Source organism: Puma concolor, chromosome C1 (genome assembly GCF_028749965.1).
Source record: "Puma concolor isolate L17-30 chromosome C1, mPumCon1.1.hap2, whole genome shotgun sequence".
NCBI lineage: Eukaryota > Metazoa > Chordata > Mammalia > Carnivora > Felidae > Puma > Puma concolor.
This window is the reverse complement of record NC_141674.1, coordinates 23,567,603-23,594,737: the sequence shown is the minus strand read 5'-3', so window position 1 is coordinate 23,594,737 and position 27,135 is coordinate 23,567,603. Positions and strand designations below refer to the sequence as shown.

General features: G+C 48.7%; 3 long non-coding RNA genes across 4 annotated transcripts; 1 reads left to right on the top strand and 2 right to left on the bottom strand.

Annotated features, from left to right (window-relative positions):
- The first annotated feature begins 5,307 nt into the window (after positions 1 to 5,307).
- Positions 5,308 to 11,758, top strand: LOC147577890 (uncharacterized). Its single transcript, XR_015254581.1, has 3 exons — positions 5,308 to 5,524; positions 5,798 to 6,003; positions 11,174 to 11,758. It is a non-coding gene; the product is annotated as an uncharacterized LOC147577890 (long non-coding RNA).
- Positions 8,511 to 12,142, bottom strand: LOC147577889 (uncharacterized). The gene is made up of 2 exons (XR_015254582.1): positions 12,046 to 12,142; positions 8,511 to 9,176 (listed from the first exon to the last, which is right to left on the bottom strand). It is a non-coding gene; the product is annotated as an uncharacterized LOC147577889 (long non-coding RNA).
- Positions 12,143 to 12,145: 3 nt separating this feature from the next.
- LOC147577888 (uncharacterized) lies at positions 12,146 to 15,575 on the bottom strand. 2 transcript variants are annotated; one of them, XR_015254580.1, is made up of 4 exons: positions 15,495 to 15,575; positions 14,818 to 14,888; positions 13,310 to 13,441; positions 12,146 to 12,297 (listed from the first exon to the last, which is right to left on the bottom strand). It is a non-coding gene; the product is annotated as an uncharacterized LOC147577888 (long non-coding RNA). The 2 variants fall into 2 exon arrangements; XR_015254579.1 differs by lacking the exon at positions 13,310 to 13,441.
- Between the last annotated feature and the right edge of the window lie 11,560 nt (positions 15,576 to 27,135).

The window sequence follows — 27,135 nt, the reverse complement described above, 5'->3', positions numbered from 1 at the left end:
TGATCTCACGGTTCGCGAGTTCGAACCCCATGTCGGGCTCTGTGCTGACGGCTCGGATCCTCGAGCCTGCTTCGGATTCTGTGTCTCCCTCTCTCTCTCTGCCCCTCCCCGTCTCTCTCTCTCTCTCTGTCTCTTTCTGTCTCAAAATTAAACATTAAAAATTTAAGAAAAAAAAAAGTTGAGAAAGGGGACAAGCAGAAGGCCTGAGAGAAACTTTGAGGGGGTTTCCCAGTGGAGGATGAACATTCAAGACGGATGTCTGATTCCATATTGATTCATTCATTCATTCAACAGCTGCCTCCCTAGCACCCAGTGAGCTCTGCCAGCATGATGGTAAGATCAGTTCCTACTTACTCACTACCGGAGCAAACAAACCAAGAAAAAGTTAAAAGACATGTGAAGTAATTGCAAATCGTGATAAGTCCCATGAAGCAAACTCACGAGTTGCTGAGAAAGAGAATAAAATAGGGATCAGCTTTATATATTAAACCACCCCCCCCCGCCCCCAACCTACCCCAAATCTTCAGGAAAGTCTGCTACCCGCGTGACGGGGATTGGTGGCTATCAGAGAAAGAGGATGAATTCTCAATCTGGTTTAGCAAGACGTCTTCCGGAGCAGGGGAATAGGATGGAAATGTTTCCGTGACCCGAACTAACTCAGGATGAACAGGACCTCAAACTGCCGGCTGACGGCAAGAATCCAAATTCCACCCCCCACGGCATGTTCCAGGGCTTTGCAGACAATGTGCAAGCACCATGGGCCTCCACAAGATATGAATGGAGGAGTCAAATGATCCATTACAACCTGACTTCACCTCCCTTGAGGGGTCACGCTCCAATGGGGGAGGTGCCCTGGAGTCCAACGTCGCCTGTAGCTGAGGCCTAAAGGAGGGACTTGGGAGTACAACCTTGAAAGGCACGTTCAAAAGCAAAATTCAGGGGCGCCTGGGTGGCTCAGTCGGTTGAGCGTCTGACTCTTGATTTCGGCTCAGGTCATGATCTCACGGTTCTCGAGAGATCGGAGCTCCACATTGGGCTCTGTGCAGACAGTGTGGAGCCTGCTTGGGATCCTCTCTCCCCCTCTCTTTCTGGCCCTCCCCCCACCCTCTCGTTCTCAAAATAAATAAGCTAAAACACACACGCGCATGCACGCACGCACGCAAACAAGAAACAAAATTCAGGGGTGCCTGGCTGGTTCAGTTGGAAGAGCATGTGACTCTAGATCTTGGGGCCATGAGTTCGAGCCCCACATTGGGTGTAGAGATTACTTAAGTAAGTAAGTAAACTTTAAAGAGTCAAGCAAATGTGAAGATCTAATCGGCTTTATTCAATGATTTGTGAATCGGGCAGCATCTCATCTCGCAAGGAGAGAGCAGCTCCGAGGTGTACAAAATGGAAGATTTTTATAGGGAGGAGGGAGGGCCGAGAAAGTTATGATCAAAAGAAAAGAAAGGATTGTTCCAGGCACGGTCAGTTTCCCTTGGGCGGAAGGACAAGTGGTCTATTCAGGCAGACCACCTTATCTGCCTTTGGGGAATGGAGAGGGGCCATGTGACAGATTACCTTGCTGGTGCTTAGCTGAAAAACTCCGGATTGAGCGGTTAAGACTCGTATTTCTGAAGGAGCTTGAAACTGCAAATGCAATTAGATTAGGTATGAAATCCTGGTTTGGTGACTTGAACAGGCCCAAGTGGCATCGTTTTGGGCCCGTGGTTCTCTTTTCGACACACCTTGCAAGGACAGCTGATAGTTCTGGGTGAGTTCAGAGAGGACTTCACGGTGGAGGGGACCTTTGAGCCGAGCGTCAGAGGTGGAGAAGGAATTCTCTAGGCCTCAGGGAGAGTGAATTAATTGGTATAAGGCCAGGCTGCTTTTACAGAGAGAGACCCAACAATGCAGGGGCTTCAAGAACAGGGAAGGGTCTTTCTCACAGAGCAGCCCCCATATGAATAGTCCCTGTGGGTGGGTGGTTCTGCTCCCTGTAGTTATTCAGGGACCTGGGCCAGTCCCGGTAAAACTGTCATCACAAAAGCTCTCTACGGTTGCAAGGCCCGCACACCTTGGCTGCCGGCTCCTTTCCTGCCAGGTCACCCTACACCGGGTAAACTCGTCTCCCCACTCCACATGCCTGTGCCTGTCTCCTGGTTCCACAGCAAGGAGCTAAGTCATTGCCTCATCGAAAAGCCAGGACGGGCCCACATCCAGGCCCTTCCTAGATTGGTTTCACCAGCTTCCCAACCTCGGGAACCAAGTGGCAGAAAGCCTAATGCTCAGTAGCGAAAGCACAAAGTTATCAGCCCCGGAGCTGAACAACCCAGGAATAGGCCTGGCTGTAGGCTCTCGCGGGACGTCACCGGGACTGGTTTCTATCTTCAGCCTGCAGTGACAAGGCCTCTGGATTGGCTCAGCTCTCAGACCCTCATGTGAATGGATGCTACAGCCCCCATCCTCGCGGGGCTGTCCTAACTCTAACTTCTTTCCTTTTTTTTTTTGAACCTTTTTATTTTTTTAAGTAATCTCTCCACCCAACATGGGGCTCCACGTCACAAGCCTAAGTTCAAGAGTTACAAGCAAGCAACATGGACTGAGCCAGCCAGATGCTGGGAGGCTGGCCTAACTTCTGAAACCCATTCTGGTTGGACTGGTGTATGTCATGTGACCACGCACGTACCAATCATCACAGCCGAGAGAATGTGACACAAGGATGGGCCAAGCCAAGTCAGGTGCTTGCTTCATCCCTGATGCTGAGGGTATTGACCCAAGGTCGCCAGACTCTCTAAGTTGGAGGGGAACAGTGGCTCTAAATAAACAGGTTGGAGATGGATGCTAGGGAGGCATCCAACCAATGACCATTATGGTGCAAACCCCCTCCACTTTCCATCAGCCTTGAAGTCTCTTCCCCCTCCCCCAAATCAGTTAAGTCTGTTCCCGCCTCCTGCCCTTGGCCTGGACCGTCACTTAGCCAGAAGGGCTCTTTCTATTCCTCCTTTTCTTCTTTTAAAAACATTTTTTTATATTTATTTATTTTTGAGAGACAGAGTGTGAACAGGGAGGGGCCGAGAGAGAGGGAGACACAGAATCCCTTTCACACATCACCTCATTTAATTGACCCCCCCAAAACATCGTAGCACGGTCCTGATTAGCCTCTGTGCACACCCCCTTTTCTCAGACTGAACTTGGGGAAAATCCACCAGACTGTGACTACCTCTTCAGCCACCTCTCATGCTAGTTCTTGTCTGCACGCACCCTGCTGACCTTCCTTCAAGTCCTTGAACATACCATGCTCTTTTCCACCCAGACAGTAAGTTCCTGTGAGGGCAAGACTGGGGTCTGCTCTGCTCACCAGATGGTTTTACCTAGCACACGAAAAGCTCAGCAAATATGCTGAGCAAATATGCCTATACCTAGCACACGAAAAGCTCAGCAAATATGCTATAATCTTAGCAGATAGGGAGGACTTCGGACAGACTTGGCTTTGGGATTCAGCTTGTGCACGGGTTGAGGACGACCTCAGGGAATTTGGGGGAAACAGTCCCAAGACTGCTTTTCTATGCTGAAGCCCCAGTGGAAAGTATGCTTTCTCTTTGAGGACTGAGAGCTATAGTCAGTGAAAGCCTAGAGCTGTTGGTAGCCATCTTGCCTGGCTGCATGGAAAGAAGAATTGAGGGATGCTGAGAGAGAGGGGGCCCTGGAAACTTCTCTTGAGCCCTTAGGATCCAGCCACACCCAAAACTCCTGTACTTCTAGAGTGTGCCAGTAATTCTCCTCCCCCTCACCTCCTTCTTTGCTTTAGCTTGTGGTAGGTTTCTGTCATTTGCAACTGCTAGAAATCTGGTTAATACAATGGTGAAAGGAGTCTGGTCAAGATCTTAAGTGGGCGGGAAACCCAAGTCAAATCATAAAGGGTTTAGGATAGAACCTGGCACATGATAGGCACTCATTGTTGAGGAAACACTGTTCTTGTAGTTCCCTTACTTTCCCACCAAAATGCAATTACATACTGCAATTTTAACCGAGTAATTATTGTTGTCATTACTTGCTCACTGTCTTCCAACTATACTGTAATCTTCATTTCTGTAGGGACTGTCACTTGTTCCCTGTATTCTTACACCCAACACATGACCTAGCACAGAGGTGATCAATAAATATCTTTGAATGAATGAATGAATGAACGAATGGATGCTAGTTAAGAGCATGAACCTTAGGGTGAGAAAGACTCCAAAAACGTGAAGTGAGACCCAAGGTTTAAGTCCTGCTGCTTGCCACTTGTCTTCATGTGGGCATGCCACATAAGCGCGTGTGAGCTTCATTTTTCTCAGCTGTAAAATGGGGGTGATAATATTACCTAGTTTATGGATTGTTTCGTGCAATAAATGGAAATGTGTGAGTGAAGTGTTAGTACAGTTATTAAGACAGTTCTTCCTAGCAAGTACAAAATAGACGTCTGTTAAGGAGATGACAGCAAGCCCTCCTCCTCACTTCCGCTCTCGCAACCCACTCTCCCAACACCCGGCAAAACAAGACCTGTCATCGTCAATTCACAGAAGAGGAAACAGGACCACGCAGGAGAAGGACTAGGTCCAGGACCCAGCCCCTAGCGGTGGAGCCTCGGGCCTGAGCACACTGGGGACGGGCGGGGCTGCGGAGCGGGCGGCGCGCAGGTTCGGGGAGCCCATCCGGCGCCCCTTGGCGCGTTCCCCAGCGCTCTGCTCTCTCCAGCGGCCGCGTTCCTGGGGTAGGGGCCCCTGTGGGACCCCGCGGCTGCCCGCCCCTGCGAGCTCGGGCCCCGCCCCACTCCTCCCGGGCCCCGCCCCTCCGCCCCCACTCTCAGGCGCAGGCCCGCCTCTTTCTGCATGGGCCCCGCCCCTCCGCCCCACTCTCAGAATCAGGCCCCGCCCCACTCTGCATGGGCCCCGCCTCTCCGCCCCTACTCTTAGGCGCAGGCCCCGCCCTACTCTGCATGGGCCCCGCCTCTCCGCCCCTACTCTCAGGGGCACGCCCCGCCCCACTCTGCGTGCGCCCCGCCGCTCCCCGCCCCTCTCCCCCGGCTCCGGCCCGGCTCCTTCTCCCCCGCCCTGGCCCCCCAACCCCCCACCAGCCCCACGCGGACTCCCTTTGTTCCAGAGCCGCCCGCCTGGGTCTCGGGAGCCGCTGACTCAGCGGAGTGGAGCCAGCCTTCCGCGCTCCCGCCCCCACCCCGCTTTCTCTGGAGACCTGGGAGCCGGCGCCTGGGGAGGTGGGAGGTGCGAGCGCGCCAGCCCAGCCCTTCTTTTGTTCCCTAGGACATTCCTTTGCTCCAGTCCTCCCGACCTGCAGCGTCTGCGGTTGTTTCAGGTTATGTTTCAGGGAAACTGACACCGAGGAAGCAGCCCTGACACCACGTCCTGGTTGTTGGTCTTCAGGAAGCCATTCGACGACCCCCTCCCTGAATCTCAGTTTCCTCACTTGTAAAGTGGGAGCCAAAATGCTGATGTGGAAGGGTCACTATGAGATTAAGTGCGAAAACACCAATATAAAGCGGCAGGTACAAAATGAACGTTAGATACTTGTTTTTGGAAGGTCTCCACAGATCAAACGCTAACATTTCTGTGTTGAGGTCGCCCCTCCCTTATCCTGCTTCATCGGGACAGTTTGACGTCCCCCTAGGGGCTTTGAAATCTCACTTTCTGGTGCAGACCTTCCCTGATCTCTACCCTACCCCCAGTTCGCCCACACCCCCATACCCCCCAGGAGTTACCCTGTCGTACACTTCCCTAGTATACGGTAACTTCCCTATTCAAATACTTTTTTTTTTAAGGAGTTATCGTTTACATTCGATGAAATGCACAGACAGAACTTACACGTGCAGTTCCACGAGTTCCCAGAAATGAAAACACCCCTGTAACCCACATCTCTATCAAGACAGAACATCTCCAGCCCCAGAGAAAGTTCTAAGAGTTCCTACCCAATGAATCCCACACACCCCACCCCAGGCAACCACTGGACTCCCTTCTCTGACAACAGGTAAGTTTTGCCTGTTCTATCTAGAACAATATAAATTAAAGCATACAATATGTTTTTTTGAGTCTAGCTTCTTTCACTCAGCATAATCTTCTCGAGATTCACCCATATCACTTTTTCTTCTTTTTTTGAGAGTCATCCATATTGTTGTATGTGTCAGTAATTTTTAAAAATTGAAACTGATGAGTAGTTCATTGTATAACTATAATATAACTTGCTTAACCATTTTTCTGTTGATGGACATTTGTATTGTTTTCAGCTTAGGGTTATATCAACTATCAATATTATTATTTTTTTAATTTTTTAAATGTGTATTTATTATTTTGAGAGAGAGAGAGAGAGAGAGAGACAGAGTGTGAGTGGGGGAGGGGCAGAGAGAGAGACACAGAATCCAAAGCAGGATGTAGGCTCTGAACTGTCAGCACAGAGTCTGACACAGGGCTGGAACCCACAGACGGCAAGATCATGACCTGAGCCAAAGTCAGACGCTCAACCAACTGAGCCATCCAGGCACCCCAATATTATTATTTTTTTAAGTTTACTTATTTATTTTGAGAGAGACAGAGACAGTGTGAGCAGGGGAGAGGAAGAGAGAGAGAATCCCAAGCAGGCTCTGCGCTGCCAGGACAGAACCCGACTGGAGGCTCGAACTCACGAAACTGTGAGATCATGACCTGAGCTGAAACCAAGAGTCAGGGGCTCAACTGACTGAGCCACCCAGGTGCCCCTATCAATATTCTTACACAAATCTTTTTGTGGACCTGAGGTTTTATTTATCTTGGATAAAAGAGTGGAAGGAATTGCTGGGGGCCCCTGGGGGGCTCTGTAGGTTGAGCGTCCTACTAGGTTGAGCTCAGGTCACCATCTTGTGGTCGGTGGGTTCGAGTCCTGCGTTGGGCTCTGTGCTGACAGCTCAGAGCCTGGAGCCTGCTTCACATTCTGTGTCTCCCTCTCTCTCTGCCCCTTCCCCTCTTGCACTCTGTCTCTCTCTCTCAAAAATAAATAAACATTAAAAAATAAAATAAAATAGGGGCACCTGGGTGGCTCAGTCAGTTAAGCATCTGACTTCAGCTCAGGTCATGATCTCACAGTTCGTGAGTTCGAGCCCCACATCGAGCTCTGTGCTGACAGGTCAGAGCCTGGAGCCTGCTTCAGATTCTGTGTCTCCCTCTCTCTCTGACCCTCCCCTGCTCTCACTCTGTCTCTCTCTCTCTCTCTCTCTCTCTCTCTCTCTCAAAAATAAAAATAAATAAAATATAAAATAAAATAAAATAAAATAAAATAGGGGCACCTGGGTGGCTCAGTTGGTTACGCACCTGACTTCAGCTCGGATCATGATCTTACGGTTCATGGGTTTGAGCCCCACATCAGGCTCTGTGCTGACAGCTAAGAGCCTGGAGCCTGCTTTGGATTCTGTGTCTCCTTCCCTCTCTGCCCCTCCCCTGCTTGTGCTCTGTCTCTCAAAAAAAAACAAACATTAAAATAATTAAAAAAAAAAGTGAAATTGCTGGATCATAGGGTAGTTGTAGATTTACTCTTGTAAGAACTGCCAAATAGTCCTCTAAAGTGGTTGTAGCATTTTACGTCCTCACCGTCAGTGCATGAGAGGTTCGGTTGTTCCACATCCTCCGGGTTATTTGGCATTGCCAGACTTTTTACTTTACCCACTTAATGGATGCAGTGTATCTCTATGGCATTACTTCTAAAGATAATGAATCAATGTTGTTTTAAATTACTAATAAAAGTATACAGTTCCAAAGGTACAAAAGGCTATTCAGTAAAGAAGAGGCCCACTTCACTCGATTTTTCACCCTAAGGTATCAGCCTTATGAGTGGCTTTGGTCTCCATTCAAACTGTTCTTTTTGACTGTCTCCTTTCTATTAGAATGTACAAGCCCCAGGAGGAGAGGGGTCACCTATGGTATTCACAGTTGTGAGCTGAGCTCCTCGCCAATGCTAAATCAAAGCCCAATCAATATTGTTGAATGAATGGCAGGCACTGTTCTAGAAAAGACGTATTGGGGTGCCTGGGTGGCGCAGTCGGTTAAGCGTCCGACTTCAGCCGGGTCACGATCTCGCGGTCCGTGAGTTCGAGCCCCGCGTCAGGCTCTGGGCTGATGGCTCAGAGCCTGGAGCCTGTTTCCGATTCTGTGTCTCCCTCTCTCTCTGCCCTCCCCCGTTCATGCTCTGTCTCTCTCTGTCCCAAAAATAAATAAATGTTGAAAAAAAATAATAAAAAAAAAAAAGAAAAGACGTATCACCAATTACATTATGCCATTTAATTTTTGTTTAATGTTTATTTTTGGGAGAGAGAGAGAGAGCGTGAGCGGGGGAGGTGCAGAGAGAGAGGGGGACAGAGGATTCAAAGCGGGCTCTGCACTGAGAGCACAGAGCCCCCCATGTGGGGCTCAAACCCATGAACGGTGAGATCATGACCTGAACCAAAGTTGGATGTTCAACTGACTGAGCCACCCAGGGGCCCCCCATTTTTAATTTTCTTTTTATTTGAGAGAGAGAGAGAGAGAGCATGAGCGGGGGAGAGGGGTAGAGGGAGAGAGAGAGTCTTAAGCAGGCTCCACGCTCAGTGGGGACCCGACGTGGGGCTCAATCCCACGACCCTGGGGTCATGACCTGAGCCAAAATCAAGAGTCAGACCCCCAACTGACTGAGGCACCCAGGCACCCTTGCATTATCATTTTAAATCAAGAGAGTAGCAGAGTCCTTTTGGACTCTGGAATTAAGTGATATCAATAAGATTTTGTTAAATGAGTGAATGTTGATGAAGGGGACCCCTGGGTGTTCTTGCAGGCAGTGCAACTCGGTTTTTTCTTTTCTTTCTTTTTTTCCCCCCAACATTTCTTACATGTCAGGCTCTGAGCAAACCGAAAAATACACGTGTTATTTTTGCTGCCCAGCATTATTTCACCCTTCCAGTAACAGGACCTCAATTTTTCTCAGGGGAACTGTCTTTGTCCGCTCAGCCCACACTTGCTTGAGCTCCAGGTGGGCATGTGACTTGAGCCTAACCAATCGGAGAATCTCACCCCTTTGGCCACAGTGATTGGTTCAGGGATGTGCCCTTTGGCCAATGAAAGCCAGCCCTGGACTTGGGTTCCCACTGGTGGGCAAGCAGGCGCTCTTCCTTCTACTGGACTTGGAATCCTGGGGGTGGAGACCTAGGAGAGAGGAGATCAAGGGAGTTGAATTACCAATGAAGTTAGGCAGCGCGGCGTAGGGGTGAGATCCTGGCAGAGGAACACCCCCAGCCCGAGGAAAAACGAGAAGCCCAGTGCAATGGAGTGAAAGAGCAAGAACCTTCAGGGAGTCAGACAGCGGGTGGAGCTTGAGGGGCCAGGCAGGCCACGGAGAGGGGTTTGGATCTTATTCGGAGAAGCTAGTAGAAGGTTTCGAGCAGAGGAGTCACAGGCGTCGCATTTTTAAAAGATCATTCTGTGGAGATGAGGCTTGGAGTGAGAGGCAGGGGTGTGGGAAGAAGGGAGACCAGTTAGGAGGCTGTTGCCATCATCAAGCTAGCAACCGTGCTGTTTTGGACTAGGGTCACAGCGGTGGTGAAAAGTAGCGTGATTTAGGGGCACCTGGGTGACTCAGTCGTTTGAACGTCCAACTTCAGCTCAGGTCACGATCTCACGGTTTGTGAGTTCAAGCCCCACATTGGGCTCAGTGCTGTCAGCACAGAGCTCGCTTCAGATCCACTGCCCCTCTCTCTCTGCCCCTCTCCCGCTCGTGCTTTCTCAAAATAAATACATAAATAAATTAATTAAATTAAACATTAAGAAAAAAAAAAAAAGTAGAGCGATTTAGCATGGCTTGTTTGGGAATGGAGCCAGAGCAAAAGAAAGCAGAGCTACAAAATTGTTTCTGATGACAATATTTGAGCCATCAGATCCAGCTATGCCTGAAGCTGTTCCTCCTGGACTTTTCAGGTATATATGAGCCAAGAAATTCTTTTTTTATGATTAAAGATAGTTTGATTTGGGATTATGTGTATTATTTTATTAATCCTCAGAACAGATTTTAGGATTGCCACTATTAGCCAATTTTGCAGTTGGGAAAACTGAGGCTTAGACAGGGAAAGTGAGTTGCCCGGGACCACACGGAGATTACATGATAGAGATAGGATCCAGACCAAGTCACTAACCCCAAAACCTGTGCAACTAACCCTACAGGCCATTGATTGTAAACTCCCCCCCCACCCCCCCCCCCCACCCCCCCCGCCATCCACCCTAGTCTTAGATCATCTTTCTGACTGGCTCGGTTCCTTTTGCTCTACCCTAAAGGAAAACCAAAGGTCTTTTATTTTCATGGTCTGGCGTGTGATCTTGTGCTCCAAAGGAACCCTCGAGGGGTCAGAATCCCACTCACCTGTTTACACCGTACTTGTGTAAAATGAGGGGGATCTTAAAGTTCTCAAGCAAGTTTAGTATCGACCCTGAGTTCTGCATGGATGTGAGAGATGCAAAGAGCACGTGTGTCAGTACGGGAGGCTGCGAAGTATGATAGGACTGATTCTCTTAAAAGAGGCAGAAGCCTAGGGGCGCCTGGGTGGCGCAGTCGGTTAAGCGTCCGGCTTCAGCCAGGTCACGATCTCGCGGTCCGTGAGTTCGAGCCCCGCGTCAAGCTCTGGGCTGATGGCTCGGAGCCTGGAGCCTGTTTCCGATTCTGTGTCTCCCTCTCTCTCTGCCCCTCCCCCGTTCATGCTCTGTCTCTCTCTGTCCCAAAAATAAAAATAAAAACGTTGAAAAAAAATTAATTTTTTTTTTTTTTTTTTTTTTTCAACGTTTATTTTTGGGACAGAGAGAGACAGAGCATGAACGGGGGAGGGGCAGAGAGCGAGGGAGACACAGAATCGGAAACAGGCTCCAGGCTCTGAGCCATCAGCCCAGAGCCCGACGCGGGGCTCGAACTCACAGACCGCGAGATCGTGACCTGGCTGAAGTCGGACGCTTAACCGACTGCGCCACCCAGGCGCCCCAGCGTTGAAAAAAAAATTAAAAAAAAAAAAAAAAAAAGAGGCAGAAGCCTAGATCAAAGAAGCAGAAGAAAAACATTAGGCAACTCAAAATATAACACTACTGACTTCGGGTATCGTGGATCCAGGATCTCAGATCACATCTTCCATTTCTCTTGTTTCACAGGTGCTCTGTGTGAGAAGGATGATGGCCTCCAACAGTCCAAGACTTCGCTTACAATTTTAGGAAGAAAGATAATTTTCTCCAAAAGCTCTGGGGGGAAAAATATCTCAGGTGAACTCTATTTGACTCAGTTAGAGAAAGTATCTGTTCTTTCTCTGATCCAGTCACTGAGATTAGGCAAATAGGATACCCTGTTGGGCAGGACATGGCCATGCCCACCCCTGTCACCAAGAACAGGTAGGCTAGAATTAGTATTGGTCAAACCACAAAGAACAGTTCCTTATAAAAAATAAAAATGAAAATAAGGGAGGATTTTCTCCCCCAAAAGAATAAGGAAGGAGTTCTGGGCAGACCAGTACAACCAGTCTACTTTAGAAAACTCTGACCATTCTATCATTATTTTATGTTGTTCAACCGGAGAATTGGCGCCTCCAGCTGAAAAGAGGCCAGATTTTGGAGGCAGACAGGTCTGAGTTCAAGCCCAAGGTCTGACACTGAGTTCTTTGAACCTCCGTCGTTAGCTCGCAGCATTGTAATGTAGTGATTCATTCCTGAAATTCTGGGTAGCAACCTTGAAAGGATTAAAAGAAATAATCACAGTGTAAGATGGCCACAGAATTTTGACATCGCATGATGTGCTCAAAGTGCTTGTAAGTATCAGGCTGGGTCAAGGGCCTTCTCTGAGAACAGTTTCCTGCCTTCACCATGTCCTTTCATACTCAGAAGGCAAGGGTCTTGCATGTTACAGTCAAGACACAGTCTCTCCGGGGCATCAGCTGGGGGCGTTACACCTCTCAGCCATCTGTCTGCCGGACATCATCATAACAGCATGTATGCCCAGGGAGAGCATAGTAAATGCGTTTCACACATTGATCCAAATTCAGCAACGTACCTGTGAAGAGCGTGGAGCGAGGAGGGGCAGTTGATGGCACCAGCACCAATCGGTCACAATGCATTCTGTAGCACAGAACAGGAATCCCAATTCACACACCCAAGCACCACCGTGTTGAGGGAAAGAGGAGAGTCCGTACCATTCTGTGACCGTCTCTTAGGAGAAGACATGTCCCCGAAGCTCTCCGGCAGAGCCCGCCCAGGTCCCATTGGGCAGAATTGGGTCTCCTGACCAATCTTGAGCCATCGCTGTCTAAGGGATGGAATCATCATGATTAGCTTGGATACATCATCTGGGTGTGGAATGGATGTGGGAGGTGGGGACTAAGGCCGCCACCAGGGACCAATTTACATAAGAGATGTCGAGGGCCTGGTGGGTGCTGAGCTACAAATAGCTCCCTTCTCTTTCTGTCTTGGAATTGATACTGTGATTAGATGGCGTGTCCAAAGAAGGCCAATGTCAGAGAGCTGTCCCATCCAGGGATCACAAGGTCTTTGGCAGGGACCTGGTGAAGGCTATTTGTTTGCAAGAAACTGAAACTGAGCTCCGTTCAAGCTCGATCAAATAAAAAGGGGTTGTGAAATGATCGGGGAGAACTGTAAGACACTTCCCAGCGTCACCCCAGCTCCGGTGCCTCTCTCTACCTGCTCACCATACTGCAGTGGGCTGCTTTTTTAAAACAAACATGCTGGGGCGCCTGGGTGGCTCCGTTGGTTGAACGTTCCAAATCTTGATTTTGGTTTAGGTCATGATCCCCGGGTCCTGGGATCGAACCCCGTGTCAGTCTCTGCACTGAGCGTGGAGCCTGCTTGGGATTCATTCTCTCTCTCTCTCTCAATCTGTCTCCCTCTGCCCCTCTCCCCCACTCATGCTCTCCTTCTCCCTAAAATTAAAAAAAAAAAAAAGAATAAAAACACACGTGTTACTTCCAGTGAATCGTCTTATACCTAAAATTCTTTCTTTTCCTTTTCATAAATTCTAATCTGCTTTTTGTTTCAATGCCCAGGAAGACAGAAGCACCAGAGAGAGGTAAGAGACTTCTACAGAAGATGCCCTTATCTGGGTTAAATAAATTGTCAGGATTTTCATAATTTTTGGTGGGTGCGTAACTTAGGACCAGGCCTGTAGAAGGCTATTGGCTAATATCTATTTAAAAATTTTAACTGCATAGGGGCAGCGGGCAGGCTCAGCCAGCTGGCTGGCAGGGGACTCTTGACCTTGGGGTTGTAGGTTTAAGCCCATGTTGGGTGTAGAGATTACTTACATTAAAGTCTTAAGGGACACCTGGGTGGCTCAGTCAGTTAAGCATCTGACTTCGGCTCAGGTCATGATCTTGTGGTTGGTGAGTTCGAGCCCTGCGTCCAGCTCTGTGTTACAGCTCAGAGCCTGGAGCCTGCTTTGGAATAAATATCATTTTTGAGAGAGAGAGAGAGAGAGAGAGGGAATGAGTGGGGGAAGGGGCAGGGAGAGAGGGAGACACAGAATCCAAAGCAGACTCCAGGCTCTGAGCTATCAGCACAGAGCCCGATGTGGGGCTCAAACCCATGAACCATGGGATCATGACCCAAGCAGAGTCAGATGCTTAACCAACTGAGCCACCCAAATGCCCTTACATTTTTATTTTGTTTTAAATGTCTGTTTATTTATTTTGAAAGAGAAAGCACCAGCAAGGAAGCGACAGAGAGAGGAGACAGAGAATCCTGTTTTTAAGTTTTTATTTTAATTCCAGTTAGTCAACATACATTGTTCTATTAGTTTGTTTTGTTTTTTAAACTGGGTAGGAAATAGAGGGGCGCCTAGGTGGCTCAGTCAGTTAAGCGCCCGACTCTTGATTTCAGCTCAGGTCATGATCTCCCGGTTTGAGTCCGAGCCCCATGTTGGGCTCCGTGCTGACAATGCAGAGCCTGCTTGAGATTCTCTCTCTCCCTCTCTCTCTGCCCCTCCCCCACTCTCTCTCCCAATATAACTAAAAAAAAAAAAAAAGAGTAGAAAATATATAAATATAAGTATAAATATAAATATAAATATAAATGTATGCTTGTATAGGCACAGAGTATCTCTGGTAACCTAGTTCTCCTGAGGCAAAGCAAAAATGGCTAGGGACAGGGTACATTCTTTTGTACCAACTGGTGCGTGTGCGGGGGAGGGGCAGAGCGAGAGGGGGACATGGAACCTGAAGCGGGTTCTGCGCTGACAGCAGAGAGCCCAATGCGGGGCTCAAACTCACAAACCATGAGATCGTGACCTGAGGCGAAGTTGGAGGCTTAACCTACCGAGCCACCCAGGCGCCCCCACCATTAATTTATTTTTTTTAATTAATATCCTAGTGGACACTTATGCTTAGCCCAGATTCCCTTGGATCCCTTTTACCATTTCTATGTGCACCTCCCCTGTTTGCATGCGGGTGATTCAGTTTCCAGTGCTCACCCCCCCACCCCCACCCCGGGGGTGGGGGGAGCCGTCTACAGAAGCCTGGACTCTGCTTCTGCAGCCACTTTGTCCTGGGAGGAGCTGGAAAAACTGGAGAGTTTAAGTTCCTGGCCTGGCCCCATTCCCTACCCCCGTGTGCTTTAGCCCGTGAGGGATCAGAGCCGAAAGGAAAGCCCCACTCCAATGCTTCAGGACAGGACAACGGCAGAGACCGTGACCTCCCCTCTAGAACCCCCAATGCCCAGGGGGATCAAGCAGATGTTACCCCCGCCCCCTTCAGGATTTTGTCTGAAATCACATCCCTGTTTGCCCTCTTCCCTGGCCCTGTCCTGTTTCCCTTACCGGTTTCTTTCTCTTGGGGGTCCTTTCTTAATAAATCACCTGCACAAGAAGCTTCATCTTGGGGTCTGCTTCTGGAAGGAAAAAAACAAAAAACAAACCCAACATATTTGTTTATTTGCTTTCATGAAAACGACATCTATCTTTTTGTTTAAGTAAATACATCATACAGACATTTACTCTTGCTGTAAAAATTCAAGTGAAACTGAGCCCAAAGCAATGTTAAATGTCCCAAGTCCCAAGTCGGTGGCACCCTGAGGAGGCAAATTCTGCTCTTGATGAGGGGTGTGGCCTTTCAGACCTTCGACTGTATGTTTTCACTCAGACGCGTGTTTTGTCTGCTGGGATAGCTTTGTGTGTTTCACTTGGCCAACTGCCTTTCTTCTTTAAGAATCTGTCTTGAATATTTTTCCGCGTCAGCACATTTAGCCCAGGCTCCAGGGTGACCTTCCTATACTGCCTGTGACTTAAAGCAGCTCCCCAGTTTAGGGACCTTCGAAGTAATGCTCCCCACTGCTCCTGGAGGCCCCGCCCACCACTTCCGCCTCCTCTCACCCTCTTCACACCCCTCCAGCCTCACTGGACTCCCCTTGTTTACTTGAATGTGCCTCAGGGCCTTTGCACGGCCCATTTCTTCTTTCTAGAATATTCTCCCCTTTGCCTAGCTAATTCCTACTTACCTTTGAGGTCCCAGCAGAAAAGCCTTCCCTGAGGCCCCAGGCTGGGTGACATCTCATGCCCTTCGTCTTTATAATACCCTGTATTTTGCCTTTGGAGTCCTTGTAAATAATTAAGTCGTCTTGTCATTAATTCGCATTGGTAATCGTGCTGCTAATTAATGAGTTAATTATTCATTTTTTTTCTCCCTGACTAGAGTGCAAGCTCCAGGAGGGAGGCCTCCCTTCTGTCTTGTTCGCTCACCTCGCGAGGGACCGGCACAGTTCCAAGCAAGGAAGCTCAGTGGTTGTTGAGTGAGTGGAAGGAAGAAGGGAAAAGCCGCCAGACGGCTTCTCTCTGTTTCCGTCTCCGTGAGGCAGCCCTGACTCTTGTCTCTTGTCTTTTTTTGTTATATATATATATAAAAAAAAAAAAATACAAAGGGCTTTTTTGTTTTGTTTTGGGTTTAAGAAAATTGAGATGGCAGCTACCACTTTCTAGATAAATTTTAGCTTGCTTCTTCACATCCAGAGCCATTTGGGGCCATCTGTCCAGCTCTGATCCTCTGAGAACTGACCCCTACCACAGAGAAGCATGTTATACATATGGTTCCTCCCCAGAGGCCATAGCTGATGAGTCTTGAGCTCGAAACTTGTCTCAAACTGGGTCACTCAGAGTCCTTGGGCCGAGAATTTGGAATTTATTGCAGAGCTCCAGAACTGACCCGGCAATTTACCACCAGATGCTGAGGAAAGCAAGAAGGAGGAGGAGGAGAAGGCAGACTACAGAGGGAAGCTAGACCAGACTCTCATTCATTCAGTAAATATTCACTGGCCAGGGCGCCCGGCCGGCTTGGTCAGAAGAGCACACGACTCTGGATCTCGGGGTCGTGAGTTCAAGTCCCACACTGGGCGTAGAGATGACTTAAAAAGAAATTGATTTTTGAAAATAAGTGAATAAATATTCACTAAGTCAGGCACTATTCCGTGTGCTCAGGACACGCCGTGAAACACCAAAGGAAAAATCCCTGCTCTCTTGAGGGTACATTTTAATAGGGAACAGACCAGTACGTCATATCAACAAGGAAAATAATAAATGGTGATAGGAGCTGAGGAGGGAAAAGAAAGCAGGCTAAGAAGTACGGCAGGAAGTGTAGGGGCAAGAGAGGGCAAGTCCTGAAATGTTAATTAAGCTGTCCAGCGAGGGTTTTACAAAGACGGGGATTTTTTTTTTTAACATATATTTTACTTAAAAAAAATTTTTTTAATGAATTTCTTTATTTATTTTTGAGAGAGAGAGAGAGAGAGCAAGTGGGGGAGGAACAGAGAGAGAGGGAGACACAGAATCCCAAGCAGGCTCCAGGCTCCGAGCTGTCAGCACAGAGCCTGACGCGGGACTCGAACTCACCAACTGTGAGATCATTGGGGTCGACTGAGCCCAAGTCAGACGCTTATCCAACTGAGCCACCCAGGCGCCCCTGGGGATTTTTTTTTTAATGTTTATTTTTGAGAGAGAGAGAGAGCACAAGTAGGGGAGGGCGCAAAGAGAGAGGGGGACAGAGGATCTGAAGCGGGCTCCGCGCTGACAGCAGTGAGCCAGATACGGGGCTTGAACCCACAAACCGTGAGATCATGACCTGAGCTGAGCCACCCAGGCACCCCTGCCTCATATCATTCTTTAAAAACCCCACTCCCTCCGTGGGTTCGAGCCCCGCGTCGGGCTCTCTGCTGACCGCTCAGAGCCTGGAGCCTGTTTCAGATTCTGTGTCTCCCTCTCTCTCTGCCCCTCCCCTGTTCATGCTCTGTCTCTCTCTGTCTCAAAAATAAATAAACGTTAAAAAATAAATAAATAAAAACCCCACTCCCGCTCCATCCGTGTAAGCTGGTTGAAAGGGGTTTCCATTCAGGACCAGCTGAAAGACAAGCCCCTCCTGATACACCTGTTCATGTGTCATTTCAGGGGCCTGAAGCCTCGTAATACTTTTTTTTTTTTTTTAACGTTTATTTATTTTTGAGACAGGGAGAGACAGAGCATGAACAGGGGAGGGTCAGAGAGAGGGAGACACAGAATATGAAGCAGCCTCCAGGCTCTGAGCTGTCAGCACAGAGCCCGACGCGGGGCTAGAACTCACGGACCAGGAGATCATGACCTGAGCCGAAGTCGGCCGCCTAACCGACTGAGCCACCCAGGCGCCCCAAGCCTCATAATACTTTATATGCATGTCCGTCTACCGCTGGACCACGGGCTCCCTGAGGGCAGGGGCTTTGCTGCCCACGTCTGCATCCCCCGGAGCTAGCACAGGGCCTGGCTCAGAAATATCCCTGGTTCAAAAAAGGTGGACGACAACCTGCCCGCTTCCAGGTGAGTGGGGCAGACTGAACGCACACTTACTCTGTGTTCCTTCGAACTAAAACGAGAGGAAAGCCCATTGAGCCGAATCTACACCGGCGAGGGCAGAGCGGAGATGCAGCCCGACTTCGCCGCAGCGGACCCCAAAGTTCAGGGCATGGAAGGACCGGGTAGCTCTGGTCTACACGAGAGGGGCGAGAGTTGCTGAAACTCGGTTGGAGGCGAGGAGGCCTGAGGTCCCCCCTGCCTCACCATTTTACACACCACCAACTTCCAATCTCTCCTTCCTTTCACACTCCCTTTCAATCCCTCCTTCCCAAAGTTGAATTCTGCCTTAAGGTTATGAACACTTACAGTACCGCTGAACTGTGTTCCTGTCCTCTTTGAAATTTGGGGTTAAGAAAAAGGTCGAATGAATAAAACCTTTTGTAAAGACGGTCGCCACCTTCAACAGAGCTGAACAGTAAGCATTATTCACAAGAAGTATTTGTTTGAGCCATAAAATGTATCTCGTGGAAGTCCATGTACTTTGATGTGAACTATCAGAAGTGATAGTCTGATCCTAAGGAGAAGGGATTGTAACAGCTTGGATTATTCCTTAAATTCATCCTTTCAATAACCTCACGTGCCAGGCATTCAGATCTATCGGCAAACGTCTACAAGCTCACATGGAAGAGCTTTTCCCAGAATAAGACAAGTATCACCTGAGTCAGGTTTCCCAGAAGGAATTCTTTTTTTTTGGGGGGGGGGTGGGTGAGGGTGAGGAAGGGACAGAGAGAGAGAGAGAGAGAGAGAGAGAGAGAGAATCCCAAGCAGGCTCCGTGCTGTCAGCACAGAGTCCGATGCTGGGCTCGAACTCACAAACCCACCTTTCTCATTTCCATTACTTCCAAAGGTGATGTTTCCTTTGGTCCAAAATGCAGTGTTGACTGCACGCAAGCCAGTAAAATCAACACTTTGGCAATTACACGACTGCATCTTGGTTTAAGCTACTCACTGTGTGAGGTTGAAACTACCCTCTTGAGCTGGACCTGATACTGTGAATGAAAACGCACCATCTGAAAGGAATCTTCTTCCTCGTTCTGCACATGGAGATGCTTTGACAAGTTCCAACCTTCTTTTCTGTGTCAAGTGATGCACAGACCTATGAAACAGCCCTTGGAACTCGAATTATGAAAACACCAATGAAATTAGAAACAGTTGGGGCGCCTGGGGGGCTCAGTCGGTTAAGCGTCCGGCTTTGGCTCAGGTCACCATCTCGCGGTTCGTGGGTTCGAGCCCCGCGTCGGGCTCTGTGCTGACAGCTCGGAGCCCGGAGCCTGCTTCGGAGTCTGTGTCTCCCTCTCTCTCTGCCCCTCCCCCGCTCCTGCTCTGTCTCTCAAAAATAAATAAATGTTAAAAAAAAAATTTAGGAACAGAACGAAAATTACAGCCAAAGAGTTAGGAATACAGGTGTGGTAGAACCCAATGACAGAGATGGAAAAGAACAGAGAAATCACCAGAACACCAGAGGGCCAGCCTTGGAGGTGCAGTATCTCAGTCCCAGGAGTTCCAAAGAGAACAGAGGAAACAGAGTGGAGGAAATCCTCCAAGAGCACATTCAAGAACTCTAAAGAACATTGGTTGCCATAGCGCGGCCCACAAAGTTCCCAGAAAAGTAGGTGAAAATTGGCCTGTGCCAAGTTACATCGGCAGGAAATTTCAGAACAATAGGGACAGAGAGAAGATGTTAAAAGATTCCAGAGAGAAAAACAAGTTTTCCACAGGCACGCACGCACAGGGAGTCCGGTGACGGTATTCAGACGTGCTGAACAAAGGACACTGATTCTGTTCACTCTGCAAAACGCCGTGTGGGTGCGGGGACGTACTTTTTGTGGGAGGGAGGGCAGTGGGGGTGAACTGTCGCTTTGTGTGCCCGGAAGGACACATCACTCTTCTGGGAAGAGGTTCTGTCCCTCTCTCCTCCACGTACACCCTGCGTGTCGAGTGGCTACTCCCCGGTCTGCTAGGCTCCTTCCTCCCTGGCCACGTTATATCAGAGCCACCTCCAAAATTGTGAAAACCCGGGGCTGGAAAGTCATTACTGATTTCCGGCTGGGTGGGAAAGATGGGAGTTTCTTTGGCGGCTGGCCACCACGAGCCTAGTAGATGTTTGAAAGCCTAGAGTCCCGGCAGAGAGAAGCAGAGATGAGATTTGGCAGTTTCCGAGCACCTGAGATCCGGCCGTCCCCGAAAGTAGTCGAAGCTAGACCCTTACAACTTTCCGGGTGATGTGAGGTCTTCCAAAACAAAACAGCAGAACCAAACGTTTCTCGGACCTGGGTTTCCATCACTGGAGCAAAGTCTTGTGCCTAATACAGAAATGTAAAGGGCAACCAGACTTACCTGTGCAACAAATAATTATAACTGACGTGTATCGGGGCTGACGAGGTGCCAGGCACCGTGAGCGTGTTTTCAGTGAAACAGAGAAAGCAACTGAGGACAGAGCGGGCGGCTTACTTCTTGTTTCCACACCCTGAGATCAAAGGCACGTAAGAGGCCCTCAGAGACCCTCCCCTCAAAGGGACACCTCCCTCCTGCCCACACTTCCATCCCCCCCACCAAGCCCTGCTCCTGTTTTGTCTTTTGCCAGGATGCCCTTTCTTCCGGAGAGATCCCATGCGTCCTCCAGGACCCACGCAAACGTGTCCTGCCTTGGGGTCCCTGGCGGGGGGAGGAGGAGCATGTGACTCTTGATCTCAGGGCCGTGAGTTCGAGCCCCGCGTCGGCACGGAGCCTGCTTAGAAGTGTCCTGCCCTGGGCCATCCTGAACTCGTCTTCAAACGCAGAAGATCACTCCCTAACCTCTTCCCTCTCCTCGCCCCGTAGGCACGAGAGTATGAAATGTAAGGGCATAAACTCTGTTCCGGTGGAGTTTAAATCCCAGCTCTAGCACTGGCCTGCTGAACATACCTGGGCTTTTTTAGTTTTCCTCCTCTGCAGAAGGGGATAAACTAGGGCGGCCTGATGGGGTTTTCGTGGGGATTAAGTGATTTGAACACATGCCCACGACAAGTTCTTAGTGCCCGCGTCGTAAAGAGCATTGGTTGAACGTCAGCTAACGTGATTACCAGCCCATGACTTCATCCTCAAGCAACTGCCTTACTCTTTCTACGCCTTCGATTCCTTATCCATAAGCGGGACGTCACGACGGCCCAGCTCTCGGACTGGCGTGGGATTTAGATCAGCCACTGCTGGTGAAGCACCTGGCGCCGTGGTCAGAACACCCGCGGCCGCTGCCAGAGACTGACGTCTCCATCTATTTCAAGACTTTCCACGACGCACCTTTCCGTGCGGCTCTGTCTCCGCCCCCAGCACTGGCATCTCCCGGGCGGAGGCGGCGATCCAAGCGGCTGTTCCCCGAAAGACCTCTCCCTGCCTTTCCAACTGATTGGTTTCCCAGTTAGAAACCCAACGTGTAAGTCTGGTCGGGTTCTCTTATTTATTTAATTTTGAAAGAGAGAAAGCGTGCATGCGGAAAGGGGCAGAGAGAGGGGGAAAGAGAGAGAATCCCAAGCAGGCTCTACACTGTGGGGCTCGAACACACCACCCGAACCGTGAGATCGTGACCTGAGCCAGAGTCGGACGCTTGACCGACTGAGCTGCCCAGGCGTCCCTGGGGACAAATCCCATCTCCTTATTAAAAATGTGTGGATTATCGCCAAGACTGAAATCCGCTTGGAGCGTCATGACAATTCCAACCCTTTCAGAGATTCCCACTATTACCGGTCTGATGGCTTATTTTCATTGAAGTTGCTTAGTAGCTGGGTACTTTCAGTCTGAGATCTGACATCTTTCTTGTGTTCTGGAAAAGTCCTCGCCCCTGACTTCTTCAGGTACTGCCTCTCTGCCATTTGCCCCATTCTCCACTTCTGGAGTGCCTGTAACATGGCCTCAGTCTGGCCTCCAAATGTCTTCATTTCTCTCTCTTTTCCCTCCTCTGTTTTCCTTTTGGGAAGACTTAGTACTATCTTCATTTTTTAGTACTTAGTACTTAGTACTATCTTCCTTAGTACTATCTTCATTTTTTATTTCCCTGAAATTTGACTGTGTTCTCATAGGTGATGAAGAATAAGTCTAACACGTCACAACAATTATGAAAAGCATGAGACATGAATATTAAAATGTAACAATATAAAAACTTAAAAAAACATTCAATGTAAAAGGTAACTGTACTTCTTTTAAAAGTCTTGTCCAGGGGCGCCTGGGTGGCGCAGTCGGTTAAGCGTCCGACTTCAGCTCAGGTCACGATCTCGCGGTCCGTGAGTTCGAGCCCCGCGTCAGGCTCTGGGCTGATGGCTCAGAGCCTGGAGCCTGTTTCCGATTCTGTGTCTTCCTCTCTCTCTGACCCTCCCCCGTTCATGCTCTGTCTCTCTCTGTCCCAAAAATAAAAAAAATAAAAATAAAAAAATTAAAAAAAAAGTCTTGTCCATTATGGGGCGCCTGGGTGGCTCAGTCGGTTAAGCATCCGACTTCGGCTCGGGTCATGACCTCGGTCCATGAGTTTGAATCCCTGTTTCGGATTCTGTGTCTCCCTCTCTCTCTCTGCCCCTCCCTGGCTCACGCTCTCTCTTTATCTCTCAAAAATGAATAAACGTTAAAAACGTTTTTTTAAAAAAGTCTCATCCATTTTGAAAAGGTGGATATCGAATTTAACAATTTTAGGTGGGGGAAAAAATCTCTCTCGCCAAAACGTTTCAAGAGCCATGGGCGAACATCGAATTCTAAGTGCCTTGAGTGAACTCTTAGGAGCTGGAAGGATCTTTCCAAGGCAAGTAATGACATTCAGCTTGTGAATGCTATCTGGATTTAGCCCAAAGCGAAGTAAAGGTGAAACGGGCCATTTAGAAATAGCCACGTCACCCCTCTGTCTCTGATATCCTGCCCCGCACCGGGCCCCATGCCTGACGCATGCAACCCCTTGGCCTCACTTGGGAATCCGGCACCATGATTACAGAATGGCCACTCCGATTACACTCCAGGGCCCCTGAGACTGGAGGGCCCGGAAAGCTAGCCAGTACCATCTGCTTTCACCAGGAACAAAGATCTCTCTGCAGCAAACTAAGTTACTTTCCAAGACCTCCTTAACCTAGGACCCCAACCATGTGAAGTCTTTTTATTGCTTTTCCTGTTTACTAATTATGACCGCAATGTGTCTCAAGAGATTGTTTTTTTCCAGACAGGCTTGCTGTATTTCTGCTTCCTAATGACAGAGAACACTGGCTGTACACAGGGCCACGGGCTGCCTTCTGTCCCTTTTATTGTACTTTGGTTTGTTACCCATCAAAGGTATTTGGGGGGCAGAAAGGAAAGCTGGGAAGTCCATCAGGACGCACACATTTCTTAAGCTGAGTCACCTCCGATAACACAAGACCTCATTTAGCTTGCCCCTGGAGAAAATTCAAGCAACTTTGGTGTTTATTCAAGCATGCAGATCGTGGTGTCAATTTCGAGCATAAATCACAGCCCTCCAGACGTATGTACTTTCAACAGAAAAATAAAAGCGAGCCGTTTAAAAATAATGTTTTCTAAAATGTCATTTGATGGATTTTTATAGCAGGTTGAGTATCCAAAACTCAAGCCTGAGTATTTTTTGAAACAGACAAACTGAAATGTGTTCACCAACAAAATAAATTCAGCACATGTAGCCAACTTGTTTACAAGGTTTTTATGTATAAAGGCACTAGTGAATTTATATTCTGCAACATTCGATCCACAAGTCAGGTTGTTTTTATTAAGAATTGCATTTTGGGGCCGCCTGGGTGGCGCAGTCGGTTAGGCGTCCGACTTCAGCCAGGTCACGATCTCGCGGTCGGTGAGTTCGAGCCCCGCGTCGGGCTCTGGGCTGATGGCTCAGAGCCTGGAGCCTGTTTCCGATTCTGTGTCTCCCTCTCTCTCTGCCCCTCCCCTGTTCATGCTCTGTCTCTCTCTGTCCCAAAAATAAATAAACGTTGAAAAAAAAAGAATTGCATTTTGTAGATAACAGAGCATCACAAACTGCATTCTAGAGTAAGAAATGTGGTGTTTTGACATCAGTCCGCATAAAAAGTCCTGTTGAGATACTTTCCCAAATTAGTATTATGTAATCTTTTATTACTTTCCCAGAAAAACATGGAAATGCTATAAACACATTACTCTGAAAGATAAAAAAGAGGTAACAATGGGTCGCTCTATTACTTTTGATTGGAAACATTAAAAAAATTTTTTTTAATGTTTATTTATGTTTGAGAGAGAGAGACAGAGCATGAGCAGGGGAGGGGCAGAGAGAGAGAGAGAGAGAGAGAGAGGGAGGGAGGGAGACACAGAATCTGAAGCAGGCTCCAGGCTCTGAGCTGTCAGCACAGAGCCCGCTTGGCTCTCTGTCTCCCACTCTCTCTCTTCCCCTCCCTCGCGCGCTCTCTCTCTCTCAAAAGAAATAAACTTAAAAAAAATCCACATTCTTAAAAGAAACAAAAAATAAACTAAAAAAATCCCCAAAACCTAAATCTTAGGGGCACCTGGGTGGCTCAGTTGGTTGAGTGTCAGACTCTTTTTTTTGATTTTGGCTCAGGTCACGATCCCAGGGTCGTGAGATCGAACCCCGAGTTGGGCTCCATGCTTGGCGTGGAACCTGCTTCAGATTCTCTCTCTCCCTCTGCCCCTCTCACGCTTTCTCTCCCGATAAATTAAAAACACACACACACAAAAACTAAATATTGAGCTCTTGTGCCCATCTTTTGGTATCCAGATTAAAATCAGTGGAAATGAGGGGCGCCTGGGTGGCTTGGTCGGTTGGGCGTCCGACTTCGGCTCAGGTCACGATCTCGCGGTCCGTGAGTTCAAGCCCTGCGTCGGGCTCTGTGCTGCCAGCTCAGAGCCTGGAGCCTGTTTCAGATTCTGTGTCTCCCTCTCTGTCTGCTCCTCCCCAGTTCATGCTCTGTCTCTCTGTGTCTCAAAAATAAATAAAAGTTAAAAAAAAAATTTAAAAAAAAATCAGTGGAAATGAAATGGGAACACTATTAGAATGAATTTATATCTGCTAGGGTCTTAGGTAAAGTGTCTTCTGAATGACAGGAAAAGGAAGTTCTCATTTTACTAATTCCTCATTTTTCTTTTTTTTAATGTTTATTTATTTATTTATTATTTTAAAAATTTTTTAAAAATTTTTAACATTTATTCATTTTTGAGAGTGAGAGAGACAGAGCATGAGCAGGGAAGGGGCAGAGAGAGAGGGAGACACAGAATCCGAAGCAGGCCCCAGGCTGCGAGCTGTCAGCACAGAGCCTGACTCGGGGGCTTGAACTCATGGAGTGCGAGATCATGACCTGAGCTGAAGTCGGACGCTTAACCGACTGAGCCACCCACGCGCCCCTATTTATTTTTGAGAGACAGAGAGAAAGCAAGTTGGGGAGGGGCAGTGAAAGGAGGACGGAGGATCCAAAGCAGGCTCTGTGCTGAGAGCAGAGAGCCCGACGGCGGGGCTCAAACTCACAAACTGTGAGATCATGACCTGAGCCGCCGAAGTTGGACGCTTGACAGACCAAGCCACCCAGGCGCCCCCAGCCCCCAATTTTCATCTTGAAGTAACGGCTGCTTTCTACCTTATTCGTGGTACTTTTCTTTGTTTGCTTTTTTGTAGGAAAGGATATGAATGAGGCCAGATCATATTGGTTTCTTATCAGGACGATGTCTCTATGTCTCTTACATCCTTTTTTTTTTTTTTTTTCCTGTTAATATTGCAGGATAGGTTTCCTTTGGGCTTCCTAAGCCTTTGGTCTCTTGGCAACAGCGTTCGGTCAGCTCACAGACGCCCATGGGTTGGGGAGGGTTGGATCAGCACAGTATCCAAGGCACTGGCTGTAGGAACCTAGGAAGCAGGAAGGCATCACTTAACAGTCTTCAAAGGCATGGTCAGGTCAATCACCATGTCTGTCAGACGAACTGGATCCAACAGCCAGCTCTACAGGGTGTCTCAGCGGAGTCACACTGCCTGGATTGAGTACATCCCACGCACCATGGAAGTCTTGAATGAAGACGTGTGGTCTTGGAACAGTAACCTGATAGATGTGAGGTGGTATATCTTGCTTGGGCACAGCACCCTTGCCTAAACCCAGGACCTTCCTGGTCTCTGTGATCAGCAGCTGCCTGGATACCTTCATGCTGGAGAGAGAGATGAGGGCAAACTCCGGGCAGGGATGAGAGGTGGCCTGGCCCAGTGAGGCTGTTCACCCAGCTCTGCCTCCCGTCCACGTGTTAATTTGCATGCTTTCTGAAGTCCGTTGTAATAAATCACCACACCCCTCTCCCCACTTTTTTTTTTCATTTTTTCTCAGTGTATTTATTTATCTTGAGAGAGAGAGAGAGAGACAGCATGAGCAGGAGAGGAGGAGGAGCAGAGAGAGAAGGAGAGAAACCCAAGCAGGCTCCACCCTGTCAATGCAGAGCCCGACACGAGGCTCAATCTCATGAACCGAGAGACCGTGGCCTGAGCCGAAATCAAGAGTCGGACGCTAAACCCACTGAGCCACCCAGGCGCCCCTCATTTCTTAACAGACTTAAATGTCTGCAGAATGATGTCCTCAGATTGTAAGTATGCCGTCGGATGTGTCCGACAAAGGCATACAGCCCTGTAACCCACACCCTTCTCCAGATAAAGAATACTTTCGGGGCGCCTGGCTGGCTCAGTTGGAAGATGACACTCTTGATCCCAGGGTTGCGAGTTCGAGCCCCACGTTGGGTATAGAGATCACTGAAAATAAATAAAACTTAAAAAGAAAAAAAGAATATTTTCATCACCCTAGAAAGGTGCCTCAGCGCTTTCCTATTAATCTCCCCCACCTCCGTCCCAGGCGACCTGGACGTCCCTGATAATAACACATAGGAGGAGTTTGGCGTTCTGATATTTGCAAATAGTATTAGAAGAGCAGCAGCCGTTCGTGGTAACGTATGAACATACATATCGCCCCAATATCAAGTGCTTCACAAGTATTACCTCATTTATTTCTCACAACAACCTCATCAGGTATCAATATCCCAATTTTCCAGGTGAGGCAACTGAGGCCCAGGTTGGTGAAGCATAATTAGTAGCACAGATTGTAAGGGGCGTGGCCGCTGTTGGAGGGACCCAGGCTACGAGACCCCCAAGTTCCTGTCCCATTCTTCTCACACTGCCTCAACATAAAGCCTTACGAGCAACGTGTTTTTCGAAGTAACAGGGCCCTGCTGGGGTGGGGCAGAGGCAAGAGTTGACCTAGAAGGTGCCAGAACCCTGGGTCTGCAGGCTTTCGGGAAGGTATG